Source organism: Ceratotherium simum, chromosome 30, assembly GCF_057802395.1.
Source record: "Ceratotherium simum simum isolate JZ-2026a chromosome 30, ASM5780239v1, whole genome shotgun sequence".
In the NCBI taxonomy this organism is placed as follows: Eukaryota; Metazoa; Chordata; class Mammalia; order Perissodactyla; family Rhinocerotidae; genus Ceratotherium; species Ceratotherium simum.
Window position 1 is genome coordinate 16,859,265 of NC_141929.1, and position 14,404 is coordinate 16,873,668.

The following is a 14,404-nucleotide window of genomic DNA, read 5'->3' on the forward strand; positions in this document are numbered from 1 at the left end:
GTCCTACGCCTGCTATGTGCATTACTTTATTTAGTCGTCATAATAATCGTATGGCATATATACAATTATTAGCCTGTTTTATAGATGAAGAAACCAGAGGCTCAGAGAGGTAAATTCCATGTCCAAGATTACAGGATTTAACCCAGGCAGAAGGATCCCAGAACCTTGCTCTTGGTCACCACCTGTGACCCCTGTTTAAAAGTAGAACCCAATAGGGCTGGCCCCGTGGCTTAGTGGTTAAGTGCGCAGGCTCGGCAGCTGGCGGCCCAGGTTCGGATCCCGGGCGCGCACCGACGCACCGCTTCTCTGGCCATGCTGAGGCCGCGTCCCACATACAGCAACTAGAAGGATGTGCAGCTGTGACATACAACTATCTACTAGGGCCTTGGGGGGGGGGAGTAGAACTCAATAGAATGATCTGCTTTCACATCCCTTCTGGGTGGCTGGTTATTCCAGGTGAAAATATACGGAATAGGTTAGAAACAAGGATAAACACACACACATCTTTATATATTTGGGGGTCAGTGAAGAGTGGGGGAGAGAGCAGGGAGAATTAGCCTGTTAATAAGCTGTTACTAATACGTGCTAAAAGAAAGACGTTTAGAATAAGAATATCGTGGCAGTTTAGTTGGGAAGAGATTATTTTTAGGTACTAGGCAGGAAGGAGTACACAATGTGGAGCCATCAAAAGTTTTTCAGCACAAAAGGGATATAATGAAAGCTATGCTTTTAGGAAAATAAAACTGCCATCGGTGAGTATTATGGCCTGGAAGGAGAGAAGATTCAAGGTGGAAAGTCCAATTTCGTGGTGTCTATAGAAACCCACGGGGCAGGTGGTGAGGGCTGGAGCTAGGGCAGTGACCGTGGGCACAGAGAGGCTGGGGGAGACTCTGTGGAGGGAGGACAGAGCAATGGATATGAAGGGTCAAGGTGACTGTAAGATTCCAACCTGAATGACTGACAGAATGGGGTCTCATTAGGAGAAACAGGGAAGCCTGGAGGAGCAGAGAGTGTGGGAGGGAAGGAGAGGCACAAAATTTGAAGCTCTGGCAAGAAGCACAGGGACACTGTCAAGGAATTTAAGTTTGAGAGGGAAATTAGCGCTGGGGATCTAGAGTTTCTGCAGAGCATGGAGAGTCAAAATCATGAAAATGCAGGAGAATCTAAGAGGTGAGAATGTGGAGTCAAATCAAGAGTGACAAAGACAGAATCATCTGGGGGAACATTTATATTTAGAGGCCATAAAAATAGAAGTCAGAGAAGATAAGATCAGAAAGACAGGAAGAGAGTTGAGAGCAGCCCAGCCTAGAAGCCAAGGGAGGAGAAAATTTGGAGAGTCGGAGGTGGCAGACAAGATGAAAGGTCATGGAAAGTGACACCAAAGATGAGGCATTGGGTTTGGCAGTACAGAGCCATGAGGAAGCAGCTTCATTTGAGTGATAGGGGAAACGGGGATGAGTGCCTAGTGAGAAAGGGGAGGACATAGCAAGTGCAGAAACATCTCTCAGGAGGTCTGATGAGGAGGAGAGGAGAGACACATGAGGATAGATCAAAAGGGGAGAAGGATCATGGGAAAGCTTAGTTTAGGATAAAGGAGCCAATGTTCATAGACCAAGGGGAAGAATGCAGTAGAGCAGAGAGAAAGAAAATGCTTGAGAGAGAGAGGGATAACTAACATAACCAAAGTAGGAGGGCGGAAAGCAAGTGAGAGTCCAAAGAGAGAGGAGACATTGGAGAGGAGAGGACCTTTCTTTCTCCAACCCTTAAAGAAAGGAGGAAGGGATGAAGAATGCTATGGATGTGGAGAGGGGGAGTGCTTAGGGAGCAAATGTGGGAGGGCCAGAAAACAGCGAGTGCGGGCTGTGTAGAAGTACTTGATGAAAGTAGAACACGGTTGCAATAAACACAGTGAGAAATGTGACATAGAATCAACAGAAGAAGGAAATTGAGAGAGACTGGGAGTAGTGAGGGCCACCTGATGTTGGATGATACACACATATGGTGGATCAGTTGGCTCGGTTCTATGACCCTTTTTAAACAGCACTGGATAGGCAGGGAACAGAAACATAGAAGAAGCAGAGGGTGGAATTCACTCTGGTTTGGGAGTTAGAATATAAGTCCAACAGAGGGACAAGGGGTGAAGGCATTAAAGACCTAGATGGGAAGGCAAGAGGGCTGAGAGGAAAACCTTGCCTGGCCTGGTGGTCTGGGAGGTGTTCTATTTAGCTCCCCCTTTAAGATAACCTGCTCTGGAAGCATGGCTGATTGACAACCTCCAGCTGTCTTTGCACCTTTGGGTTCACCCAGTACTCATTCCAGGCCAGGCTGCTCCCAGGCTGCTCCAGTGGTGACTGAACTTGGTGGGGATACTAAAACTGGGCCATCCTGCCCCATGTGGGATGCCTCTAACAGGCAAAGTTTGCTCAGGGACTCCTCATTGGCTTGGTTGAGATTGTTCTCTGACTTGAGCGCAGTCTGAGGCTCTTCCTACCCAATCCTTCCTTCCCTCTCTCCTTTCACAGGTGTTAGATCTGCCTGGCAGCTTGAAGACTCTCCCTGCCTGCCTCCCTCTCACTTCATGCTTCCCAGACATTTCCCCCAATAAATCTCTTGCATGTCTAATTTTATTTTGGTTTCTGGTTTTTTAGAAGTCCTGAACTGACACACTTGGATTTGCTATTATTAGTGGAGGGCCTAGGGACTGAAAGATGGATGCAGTGAGGTGACTACAAAGATGTGAAGGCTGAAGTTCATGTAATTCTTTTTTGAAGTACTTATTGACTCACAGAAGTTGCAAAAATAGTACAGAGATTCCCCTATACCCTTTACCCACTTCCTCCAATGGTAACATCTTATATAATTAAAACCAAGAAATTGACATTGATATAATGTTAACAAGTTCATAAGATTTTGTGTAATCAGTTTCTCATTATGTTTCTGTCCACCTCATAGATATATTGATCTCACCTTCATTGCAAAAGCCAGGTAAGGTAACAGTTCCCTTCCAAGTCAGCAAGCTCTATAACCACAAAGTTTGTAAGATGCATAAATAAAGCCACGGGTGGTGGGACACACAGGAAATGACAAATATCCACTGAAGAGAGAGCTCTCCATCCATCCATCCATCCATCCATCCATCCATCCATCCATCCATCCATCCATCCATGTTTACTAAGCTTTTCCCAAGTGTCAGGACCTATATGCTGAGTCTATTGCATTAGGATACTGACATCAAAATGGTAGCAGCAGCTATCAGACCTCTGTTTGGACTCAGATGCAATGAGAAACCAGGATATATAGTTGTTCTGAGGGCAAAGGATATCCAGCTCTGTCCTGTGATCCTTTCCACATAGGCAGTAATTCAACCAGTAGCCACCTTATGCTCAACGGCCAGGATCATGCCTTTTTATGAGTGATTGTAAAGCGCCAAGTGCATTGACATATACTTCATAAATGCTAAACAATAACACGTCAGTGAACCTAGAAGTATTGGATTCAGTATTCGAGACATTAAATCCAAGTTATGCTGCTCTAGAAGCAAGGCAAACAAATAAATCAACCCCAAATCAAATAAAGCCCACATCCATCCCCGGCCAGCAGTGGGTGTTGTCTGGAACGCTCTTTATGGGCGAGTGGTTCTCTCATGAAGAGGCACTTATTAGTACTTTACCTGACACAGCACATACAATGCGTTGCCTGTGATTTGGGAGGAGAGTTTTACATCTAACCCACAGCAGACAACAGCGGCACTGTGTTCTTAAAGCTCCAATTCCCTTTATTTGATGCCAGAAAATAACACCTGCTGAAGCTCTGGTGAAGAGCAACAGTCACCCCACTGAGTAATTAGACTGATCCTGGTGGGGAGTCTCTGTAGGCAGTACTGGGAGACGCTGTTTGTATTTCAAAGCCAGGATTTAGTTTTCCTTTAAGACTTATGTCTCTTTAGGGGTGCCTGTGATTCCTTGAGGGTTTAGGCACACAACCTAGAGAGCCTGAAATGTCACCTATTCTGTATTGGCAACTGAATTAGACTATAGCATAGTCTGAATGCTTGTCTGTTTCACAGTCCAGAGCTCTATGCACAGTCTGGTGCTGTCTGATTTGGGATCTTGGGGCATAGCCCCTACTCTCTAGGAGTCTGCCATCTTGGTTCCACATACAAACATGATTTACCTCCATCCACATCTCCTTAGTCATTTCATTGTGATGACATCCTTGGGAGCAGAGCCTAACCCTCTGTAGCAAAAGACTGACAGCAAAGCCTATTGCAAATGAGGAGGTGATGACTGTGACATCTCTGGGAGTGACGCAGACTGACAAGATCATATTTTGAATAGAGTCTAGAGGAGATTCTATCCTTCAATGGTTATTTCCAAAAGGATTTTACTCTCATTCAATTGCAGCCAAGAGGAAGAGAGCCAAGGAGCCCATGCAAGACACCTAGATCTGGCCAATGAAGTGTTGAGTGGAGGAGTGAGCCAAAGGGGAAGGTAAGGAGCCAAGAAACAAAAGGTAAAACAGCCATCAGATGCCGGCCTTGTTAATTCTTCTACGAACACAAGTGATTCCAGCCAGTTTCTGTCTGGCCCAGACCTAGCTTATTACATTTCACAGAACTGAATGTACATGTGAACAGAATGATTCTTTCAATGGTTAAGGCAGTGGTTCTCAGACGTTACTGTGCATCTATTTCACCTGAGGAGTTTGTCAAAAAGGTGGATTTTTGCTTTTCAGCCTCAGAGATTCTAACTCGGTAGATCTGGGATGGGGCTTGGGAAAGGTACACTTCTAGCAAGCACTCTGGTGATGGAAGCAAATGGATTGCCCATTATACTTTGAAGTCATTGCTTTAAATTAATGTTTTTCAATCTTCATGAGGGTCTGATATCAAAGAGTTTAGGGAAATACCTTCCAAATAATCCAGCCCAAATCTCTCATTTTGCAGATGAAGAAATTGAGGGGTTAAGTAACTCTCTCAAGGTCACTCAGCTAGTTATACATGGACAGTTAGGACTAGAAGCAAGGTCTATTCACAACGCCTTTTGTATTCACTATACTGTTTGGTTTGGTGAATCTCCTCTCATTCAGGTCCTGTTGGACATATACACACATAAGTAGAAACCAGAACATGACTGGATTATTTTAGGAATTTTTATATTCATTGAAACAATTGGCAAGAGCTTCAGTGGTGCCAAAGCAAACATTAGAAAAAATGGGGTTCAGAAAAAAGCGGTACTTACCCTCTAAAATCAATGGTGAAGAAGTTGACAGAAGGCCCTGAAAATTGTCCTCCGAACAACCACAATGTCTCGGTTCCTCAAATCAGTGCCTAGGATAAAGCACAAAGCAAACAGTTGCAAGAAATTGTATGTATTCCTGATGCTGCATTAAAAGAGTAAGTGCTTTCCAAAGCTGTGCTCAAGTCAAATTCAATATCAGTGTCATAATTATGCTCAACATCTTTAGGTTAATTCCTCACTTTGTGTGGCCATGGTCAGTTTAAGCTGAAGAGTTCTGCATCTCAGCAAATTCCAGAGCTGTCTTGACAAGGGCCACCGGAAGATGAGCCCATAGTTGTCAGAGGACCCCTCTGAGATGGGCTTCAAGGCTCTGAGAACTTCTGACTCACTTGTTTTTTGGTTTTTCTCTTTGTATAAGAAAGTTAAAACTGAGTAGGCCCTCATTTCAAATGAGAATGGGAAATCAAAGAAGCCAAGAATAGTGATTAAATCTTCACGATTTAAGGGGTTGTACTCATTCATTAATTGATAGATTGATTGACTAATTCATTCATTCATTCAAGAAATATTTATGAAGACCCCTGTATGCCAGACAGTTCTTCTGCTCAGTAACATATTAAGTTTTACCCAATGTGAAGCTAAGTGGTTAGGAGGATAAATACCCATCACAAGTTACTCTAGTCATTTAGAAACACCCTGGTCTGATAATTTTTTTGTGTTGTAGAGGCAAGAGCCCTCAACTGAGAGTCAGGAAGCCTGGTTCAAATTCTGGATGACTCCGGACTATAGCAGAATTTCCCAACCTCAACACTATTGATATTTTGGGCCAAATAGTTCTTTGTTGTGGGAGTGAGTAGCACTATACCGTGCATTATAGGATGTTTAGCAGCATCCTTGGCATCTACCTACTAGATGCCACTAAAATCTCCACATCGAGGTGGCAACCAAACAACCAGACATTGCCGTTGCCAAATGTCCCCTGGGGTGGGGGCAAAATTGTCCCTGGTTGAGAATCACTGGATTATAGTAATAACTTCTATTTTTGAGCACCTATTAGGGCGTTGTGCTGGGGCTTTATATACATCATCACGTTCCGTCTTGACACCAGCTTTTCAAAGTAAGCAATACTATTCCCATTTTACGCATGGTAAAGCTGAGGTCCACAGATGTTGAGGAAACCACTCAACATTACACAACTGGTAAGTATTGGAGGAGATTTGAATTTAGGACTATTTGACCTCAAGGCTGATGTTCATTGTTTCCCACTTTTTATTTTGCTATGATATATTTTAAACATTCAGAGAAGTACAGAGAATAATCTAATAAACATCTATGTTCTTAGCAACTCAATTTAACAAATGTTAATATTTTTGTCATTTTGCTTTATAGCTATTTCTTTGGCAATAAAATGTTACAAATACAGATGAATCTCCTTTTTAGACATTTTTATTCCTGTTGCTCTCACTTTCTACTCCCAAATAACCAATCTATTAAAGCTGGTTCCATACCCTCCCTGGGAAAAATTCTACATGGATGTGAGTATGTTCACCAACAACATATAGCACTCTAAAGAATGCACAGAAATGGTACAAATCCTTCTGCAAACTGCTTTCTTTACTCAATATTATGTTTTTGAGTTTTATTCTATGACTATAGTTCTAATTTTTTATTTTAATTACTGTAAATATTAATTATCACAATAAATAGACCACAATGTATTCAATCATTCTGGTGGATATTTACTTTTTCTCCCATTTCTCACTATCACAATTTGCATGCTGGGAACATGGCTGTGTGTGTGTGTCTGTGCACCCGTGTGTGAGCGTTTCTCTAGGACACAGCTAGAAGTGGGATTGCTGGGTTGCGGGACGTGCCCATCTTCAACTTTATTAAATATTGTCAAATTGCTCTCCAAAATGATTATACTAAATTACACTCCCTCCAACAGATCATAAGAGTTTTTCTTTCTTCATATCTTTGCCAACACTCAGTATGTTCAAACTGTATGTTTGCCAGTCTGATTGGAGTGAAATAGCATATAATTATTGTTTCAAAATCCTGTGTTTTTAACCACTACTCTTACTGTCTACACTTCTGGAAACTTCAGTTATGTAAAATGGAGAAAATACTCTTGCCTATTCCTTGGAGTAGTGATAAATTCTTCTGGTGTAGTGTGAATGTATTCTGTAAATATCAAGCGCCACTTTTGTACATTGCTGGTGGTGGGAGAGAATATTTGTATAGTTTCTGTAGCAAGCAATCTGACAAAATCTATCAAAATTTCAAATGCACATATGTTTTCTTTTAATTTAAAAAATAATCTCAAAATTACAGAAAAATTGCAAAAATAGTGAAAAGAATTCCTGTGACCTAAATTGTCAAAATGTTAATGTTTTATCAGATTTGCATTGTAATTCTCAATCTCTCTCTCTCCTTCTCTTCCCTCCCTCTTCTCTCTTTCTTTCTGTATATATATATATGTATATATTCTGTATATAACCTGTAGAGATATATACAGAAAGAAAGAGTATCTATATGCATCTATATGTATATGTGTACACATATATATAATTTTCCCAATGACTTTACCTCTAAAAATTCCCTAAAAACAAAGACATTCTGTTATTTAACCATAGGAAAGTTGTCAAAATCAGGAAAGTAACATCAGCATAATATTATTATCTAATCTACATAGCTTATGTAAATTATACCCTCTCTCCTAGTCATGTCCTTCAGAATGAAAGAAAATATTTCTTTACCCTTCTAGGATCCAATCTAAAATCATTTTTTGTACTTAGTTATGATACCTTAGTCTCCTTTAACGTGGAGTAATTCTTCAGTCTTTTTTGTCTTTCAGGATATTTTTGAAGAGTACTGGTCACTTATTTTGTAGAATATCCTTCATTTTTGGTTTCTCTGATGCTTTCCTCATGATTAGATACAGGGTATGCATTTTTGGCAAAAATACCATAGAAGTGATGTTGTGTCCTTCTCAGTGCATCGTATGTCAGTTTGATGCCAGTTTGCCCCGTTACTGGTGACATTATTTTGATCACTTGGTTATGGTGGTATCTGTCAGGTTACTGTTTTTCACTTTGTAATTAAGTATCTTTTGGGGAGATATTTTGTGACTATGGAAATATCCTATTTATATCAGGATGGACTCATGGATTTAATTGGTTGTATTGTGTTACCATCATTATTTATTTTGATGACCAAATTGTTTCATGCTCTGTCAGTGGACAGCCCTTCAAGCTGAATTCTGTGTCCTTTTGACATGTTCCCATTATTTTTTGAGCACTTCCTTAGTTTCTGCCACCATAAGATGTCCCAGGTTCAACTCATACCTTCCTGGCTTCTGTCCTGGAACTGACCATTTTCCAAAAAGCCCTGATTCCTGTAAGTGGAGAAGGGTATTTAGAAAACAAGGTCTGGTGCTCGGTGTGTTCTTTGTTATTGGTGCACCTAACTTTTAACCTAGTGATGTCTCTTTCAGAAATTCCTGCAACAGATATGCCACACATTTGTTAAAAGATTTTTGTACAAAATTATTAATTCAAGCATTATGTAGAATAGGAAAAGATTAGACATAACCTAAGGTTCCATCAACAGAGGACTGGTTAAATAAATTATTTAAATCCATATAATGGAATACCATGCACCCATAAAAGACTGAGGAATTATTTATAAAATACATTGTTACGTTAAAAAAATCAAAATATAGAACTATGTACCTATTATGTTATCATTTACGTGCTAAAAGGGGAAAATATATACATATATATATGTATATGAGCTTGCTGATAAATGCATAAAATAGCTTTGGAAAAATGTACAAGAAGCCAAAAAACATTGATTTTTTGAGGGGAGGAGAACTGGGCAGCTTGGGGAACAGAAGGAAGAATGCTTTTATTATAAACATTCTTGTACCATTTAAATTTGGGACCATATGAAGTATTAAAAAATAAAATACTATAAAGCATAAAGTATCATTTTAACATAAAATATTCATTACTAACTCAAATATCAGAAGAGGAAATCTGTTTTCTGGAACAACAGGCTAGCTAAAAGCATAATTGCAATTTGATCACTATCCTTTAGTATAAATATAAACAGTCTAATGATCCTTCTTGATTTAACTTCTCCATCTGTAATATGGGTATAATAATATCATTAACCTATGAGCCAGAGGAAATGAAATTGAAGCAGGAGTGAAAACACAAAGCGCCAAGTTGTTGTGACTGCTAATAATGACACATTTTCACATTGTATGAATTTAATAAATATTTGTCAATGAAAGAATGGATGGATGGATGGATGGGTGGGTGGATAAAATTATGAGAGAAGGAAGGTGGAAAAAGAATTATGTTTAACCAGTTGGGCTTTAGGAAAAGAACTTTTAAAAGCACAGGAATATATTTAAGGAACAGTCCTAAGATAGACAGATCATCTTTAATGCATTCTTGCTATTCAATGCTTCATGTCAGAACTGTGATGCTCTAGGCAGGCAACACAGCCCAGGAGTTATAACCATGGGTTTTGGAGTCAGGGAACTTGTGTTCATATTTTGGCTCTGCCACACTATCTGTGTGACCCAGGGCAACCTCTTTGTGCCTCAGTTTCCTCTCCTGTAAAATGAGACTTCGAGGGTTGTTGTAAAGATTACATGAGTTATTACATGTAAAGCTCTAGAACCATGACGACACATGGTAATCACTCAACAAATATAGTTTGTTTTTATTTTACTTTATTATGGTAAGAACATTTAACATGAGATGTGCTCTCAGCTCATTTTTTAAGGGCACAATATAGTATTGTTATCTATAGGCACAGTGTTGTTCAGCAGATCTCTAGAACTTATTCATCATGCATAACTGAAACTGAAATTTTATACTCATTGATTTGCAACTTCTCATTTCCTCATCTTCCTAGCTCCTGGAAACACCATTCTGCTCTCTGCCTCTATGAGTTTGAATATTTTAGACACCTCATGTAATTAGAATCATGCAGTAATTTGTCCTTCTGTGACTGGCTTATTTCACCTACCATAATGTCCTCCAGGTTTATCCATATTGTCACATATTTCAGGATTTCCTTCTTTTTTTGAGGCTGTATAATCTTCCATTGTATGTATATACCACTTTTTCTTTATCCATTTAGCATTGATGGACATTTGGGTTGTTTCCACATCTTGGCTATTGGTGAATAGTGCTACAAAGAATGTAGGAGTGCTAATATCTTTTTGAGATCCTGATTTCAATTCTTTTGGACAAATACCCAGAAGTGGGATTGCTGGATCATATGGTAGTTCTACTTTTAATTTTTTTTTTTTTATAATTTTATTTATTTTTTCCCCCCAAAGCCCCAGTAGATAGTTGCATGTCATAGCTGCACATCCTTCTAGTTGCTGTATGTGGGATGCAGCCTCAGCATGGCCGGAGAAGCGGTGCGTCGGTGCGCGCCCGGGATCTGAACCCGGGCCGCCAGCAGCGGAGCGCGCGCACTTAACCGCTAAGCCATGGGGCCGGCCCCTACTTTTAATTTTTTGAGGAACGTTCATACTGTTTTTCATAGGGGCTGCACCATTTTGCATTCCCACCAACAGTGCACAAGGGTTCCAATTTTCACATCTTTGCCAAAACTTGTTGTCAAGCTATAATTTTTGTCATCATCAAATTTTAGAGCTAGAAAGGTCCTCAGAGATGATCTAATCTATGTCTATTGTTTTCTAGATGATGAAAGAGATGAAAATGGGGCTCAAGGAGACAAAATGGTTGCCAAGGCAGCATAGTCAACCAGAGCAGATTCAACACTAGAACACCCGTGGCAGGATTGTTAGCTGTGGTAGACTGTAAATGACCATATATTCTTTGTGGCTCCTCCCATCAAGAAGACAGGTCTATTTCCCCATTCCTAGAATGTAGTGGAAGTGAGGTTGTGTGAGATCTGAGCCTTGGCCTCGAGGGGTCCTGCAGCTTCTGCTCTTGCTCTCTTGGATGCTGCTGCTATGTGAAAATGCTTGGGCTAGACTGTGGGAGGATGACAGACAGCATGGAGTGGAGATGAGAAGTCCCAGTGGAGGCCCTCCTAGACCAATCAGTTGGCTAACTGCCAGACATGTGAGACCTGCCCCCCCAGATCATCCAGCTCCAGCCAAGCCACCAGCAGACCACAGAAATCAACTGAGTTGGTCCAGACCAGAAAAGCCACCCTAGCTGTCCAGACATCCCATGGAACCATGAGCTAAGTAATAAATGCTTGATGTGTTAAGCCACTAAGTTTTGGTGTGGTATTTATACAGCAAAAACTAACTGATAACGAACCTGATGATGGCGTCTCTTCAATGACACTACATTTATAGTTCATCTCCAGGTGTCTGGCGTAACCAACTCTCCACATAACTGACTATCTCTCCCCATCCATGTGTTGCCTGTTCCATGTCTCTCTGCTCCCAAGAACACCTCCTGCTTCTGCCTGGGACCCTATCAAGGGAGGGAAAGATCCATGTCCTCCAGAGTCACAGAGCATAGTTCTGCAGCAATACCAAGAGAGATTAACACAGGGCCCGGGGAGCTGGGGCTGCAAAGCCCTCCTGTCCCACCTCTTACTTCACAGCCTTAGACTGCTAGTCTGGCTATGCAAGTACACTGTTGTTAAATTATTCCTGTAGGAATAAGAGGGAGGGGGCTTAGCTGTCACTATCTGGGAGGTGCTGGGCAACAGAGAAGAACATCCTATAAAAATGGGAGCCAGGGCTAGTGGTTAAGTCTAGTGCGCTCCACTTCAGCAGCCCGGGTTCACGGGTTTGGATCCAGGGTGTGGACCTACACCACTTGTCAAGCTGTGCTGTGGCAGTGACCCAGATACAAAATAGAGGAAGACTGACACAGATGTTAGCTCAGGGCTAATCTTCCTCAAGCAAAAAAAGAGGAAGATTGGCAACAGATGTTAGCTCAGAGCAAATCTTCCTCACCAAAAAGAAAAAAAAATGGGAGCCAGGGAGTGATTTCCTTGAGTCACATGCTCCCAAGTTTTCACTCACCATCTTCCTTTTCTCCCTCATTTCCCTTTTACGTGGCTTTCACTGATAGTTTTTTGCCCCCTGTCCTCTCAAGATGCCCACTTTCATTTTCAGAAATAAATCGAAGGTTTCTTGGTTCCCATTAAATATGCCTGTATCCTCCACCCATTCCGCTTCCCTCCATGTTTAAGCATCTTTTATTTTTGTCTTTTACAACTTTCCTCTTAACTGCCCTCATAAAGATCATTCTAGAAATATTAGGCTCCTGATTAGAGTTTCAAGATTCTCCAAATCAGAATCTTAGGAAGTTCTGGCACCTCTTTATTACTGGGAGGCCAAGTGCACAGGGCAATGGAAGAACCTGGCTTGGGAGACAAGGATGGAATCAGCAGGGGACCCGGACATGGAGAGGGGAGAAGAGGTTGAGGGGAGAAAGTGAGCTGAGGTCTGCTTGGCTGCTGTTTCCCTTGCTCCTAGCTTGGTGCTCCACACAGCTTTCAGATTCCCATCATCCCTGAACTGCACAAGGGTTTTCTGTGAATGGCAAGTTTCTTCACAGGACTCTTGGAATAAACAGAGGTGCTCTGACGAAGCAGGTTGGAGGAGAACAGTTCTAGCCACTCCCATCAGCCTGGGGGGTATTCGGTACTTTTGAGAGGTACTTTAGAGGAGGGATGAGGAAATCTCTGTGTTGTCACCCTGGAAACTCTGGTCTGTGACCTCATCGGCCCTTCTGGAATTTCCCTGGTCAGTTTTCCATCCCAAATGGAGATCATGCACTTTAATTGAAGTTGCTGGGTATTTGTATAAAAATGCTTGCAGTGATTTGTAGCATGTTGACTGACAGCAGAAGAAGGTAGTTCAGGTTCTACTCTTCATGGGAGTTGATGTTTGCTGACCAAAGCTCAAACAGCCCTGAAGGGAAAAGCAAAGTTCCCAAGGACAGTGATAAAAATGTAAACAGCCTCTGGGCATGGGTGTCACATGAGCTACCTCATCAACCAGCAGGAAGTTCCCAAACCTGACCACTTTCTCAACCACTACAGGAGAGTGGAGGAACCCATGGCAACGGAGCAGTCAAGTTTGAAAACAAAATGCTTACTCTTTACAGCAAAAGGACTGAAATTTTTCTAGATAAAGACCTAGCTGCTCTCCGATTTATCAAAATGTGATAGGGCAATGACGATGAATGCAAATGTCACCTTTAGGTGCTCTGAGCAAAGACAACGCTCACAGATGAACTTGTGCGCCTGTCCCCAGCCTGCATCCCATAGGCAGGCCAGGCTGGTTCTTTTCTGAATTCCACTGTTTTCATAACCCTATCATCATAAAATCGGCATTTTTTGGGGGGAGGGGAATGTAACTGCTATACATTTTAAGAATGACTATACATTTCCCTTTCTGGAGCAAATTTATATGTAAGATAATATCTACACTTTCCCCTTTGAGATTCAAGAAATATATGAACAGCTACTAGGTGCCAGGCATCATGAGAGGTGTTGTTACCTAGAATTTTCACAAGGCTTCCATGAAGGAGGAATTTCATCAATGTGTCCCCATTTTACAGATGCAAAGGCAGACTCCAAGCACTTAAGAGCTTGGCCATAATTACTCGGTTATTGAGAGGTAGAAAAGAGATCGAAACCCAGGTACCTTGACTCAAATCCCAGTAATCCTTCAGGATACCCCTGCAGTTGGGTGCATGGTAACAGAAAAGCAAAAACATAATTTGTGGCTTGATTTTATTTTTGTGAGAGCCTGAGGATCATGGTGTAGTTGAAGAAGGAAAAAATACCTATGGCAGAGGAGTTCGATTGGGAATAGGGCAAAGGGAAGAAGTGGGTTTTGATCCATTTTCAATTGCCTCAAGAAAACACTATTTAATTACCATCTCTCCCTTCAGTTTCTTGTGGAATACTCATTCCTTTTGTGACACTATCCATTTCTGCCTGTAATTGGTGAGTGTTATGTTGGGTCCAGTGGCACAGGGTCTTGGGGATTCATCTTGCTTAATCAGGAAACACATGGCTTCAACATGATCACCCCAGACTGCAATAGGGCAGCAAGGTGTCAGTGGGGAGAATAATTCTGACCAGGTTTAGGAAAAGCGGAATTTGGGCATACAGAGTAGACCTTGGTGATG

The 14,404-nt window shown here is 41.5% G+C and overlaps 1 long non-coding RNA gene across 1 annotated transcript in view; it reads right to left on the minus strand.

Annotated features, from left to right (window-relative positions):
* The window catches only part of LOC147913108 (uncharacterized), a 458,959-nt gene that overhangs the window by 91,862 nt on the left and 352,693 nt on the right, over nucleotides 1–14,404 (minus strand). Inside the window, exon 3 of the long non-coding RNA XR_015549182.1 lies at nucleotides 5,241–5,329. This is a non-coding gene — a long non-coding RNA (uncharacterized LOC147913108). The remainder of the gene's footprint in view (nucleotides 1–5,240; nucleotides 5,330–14,404) is intronic.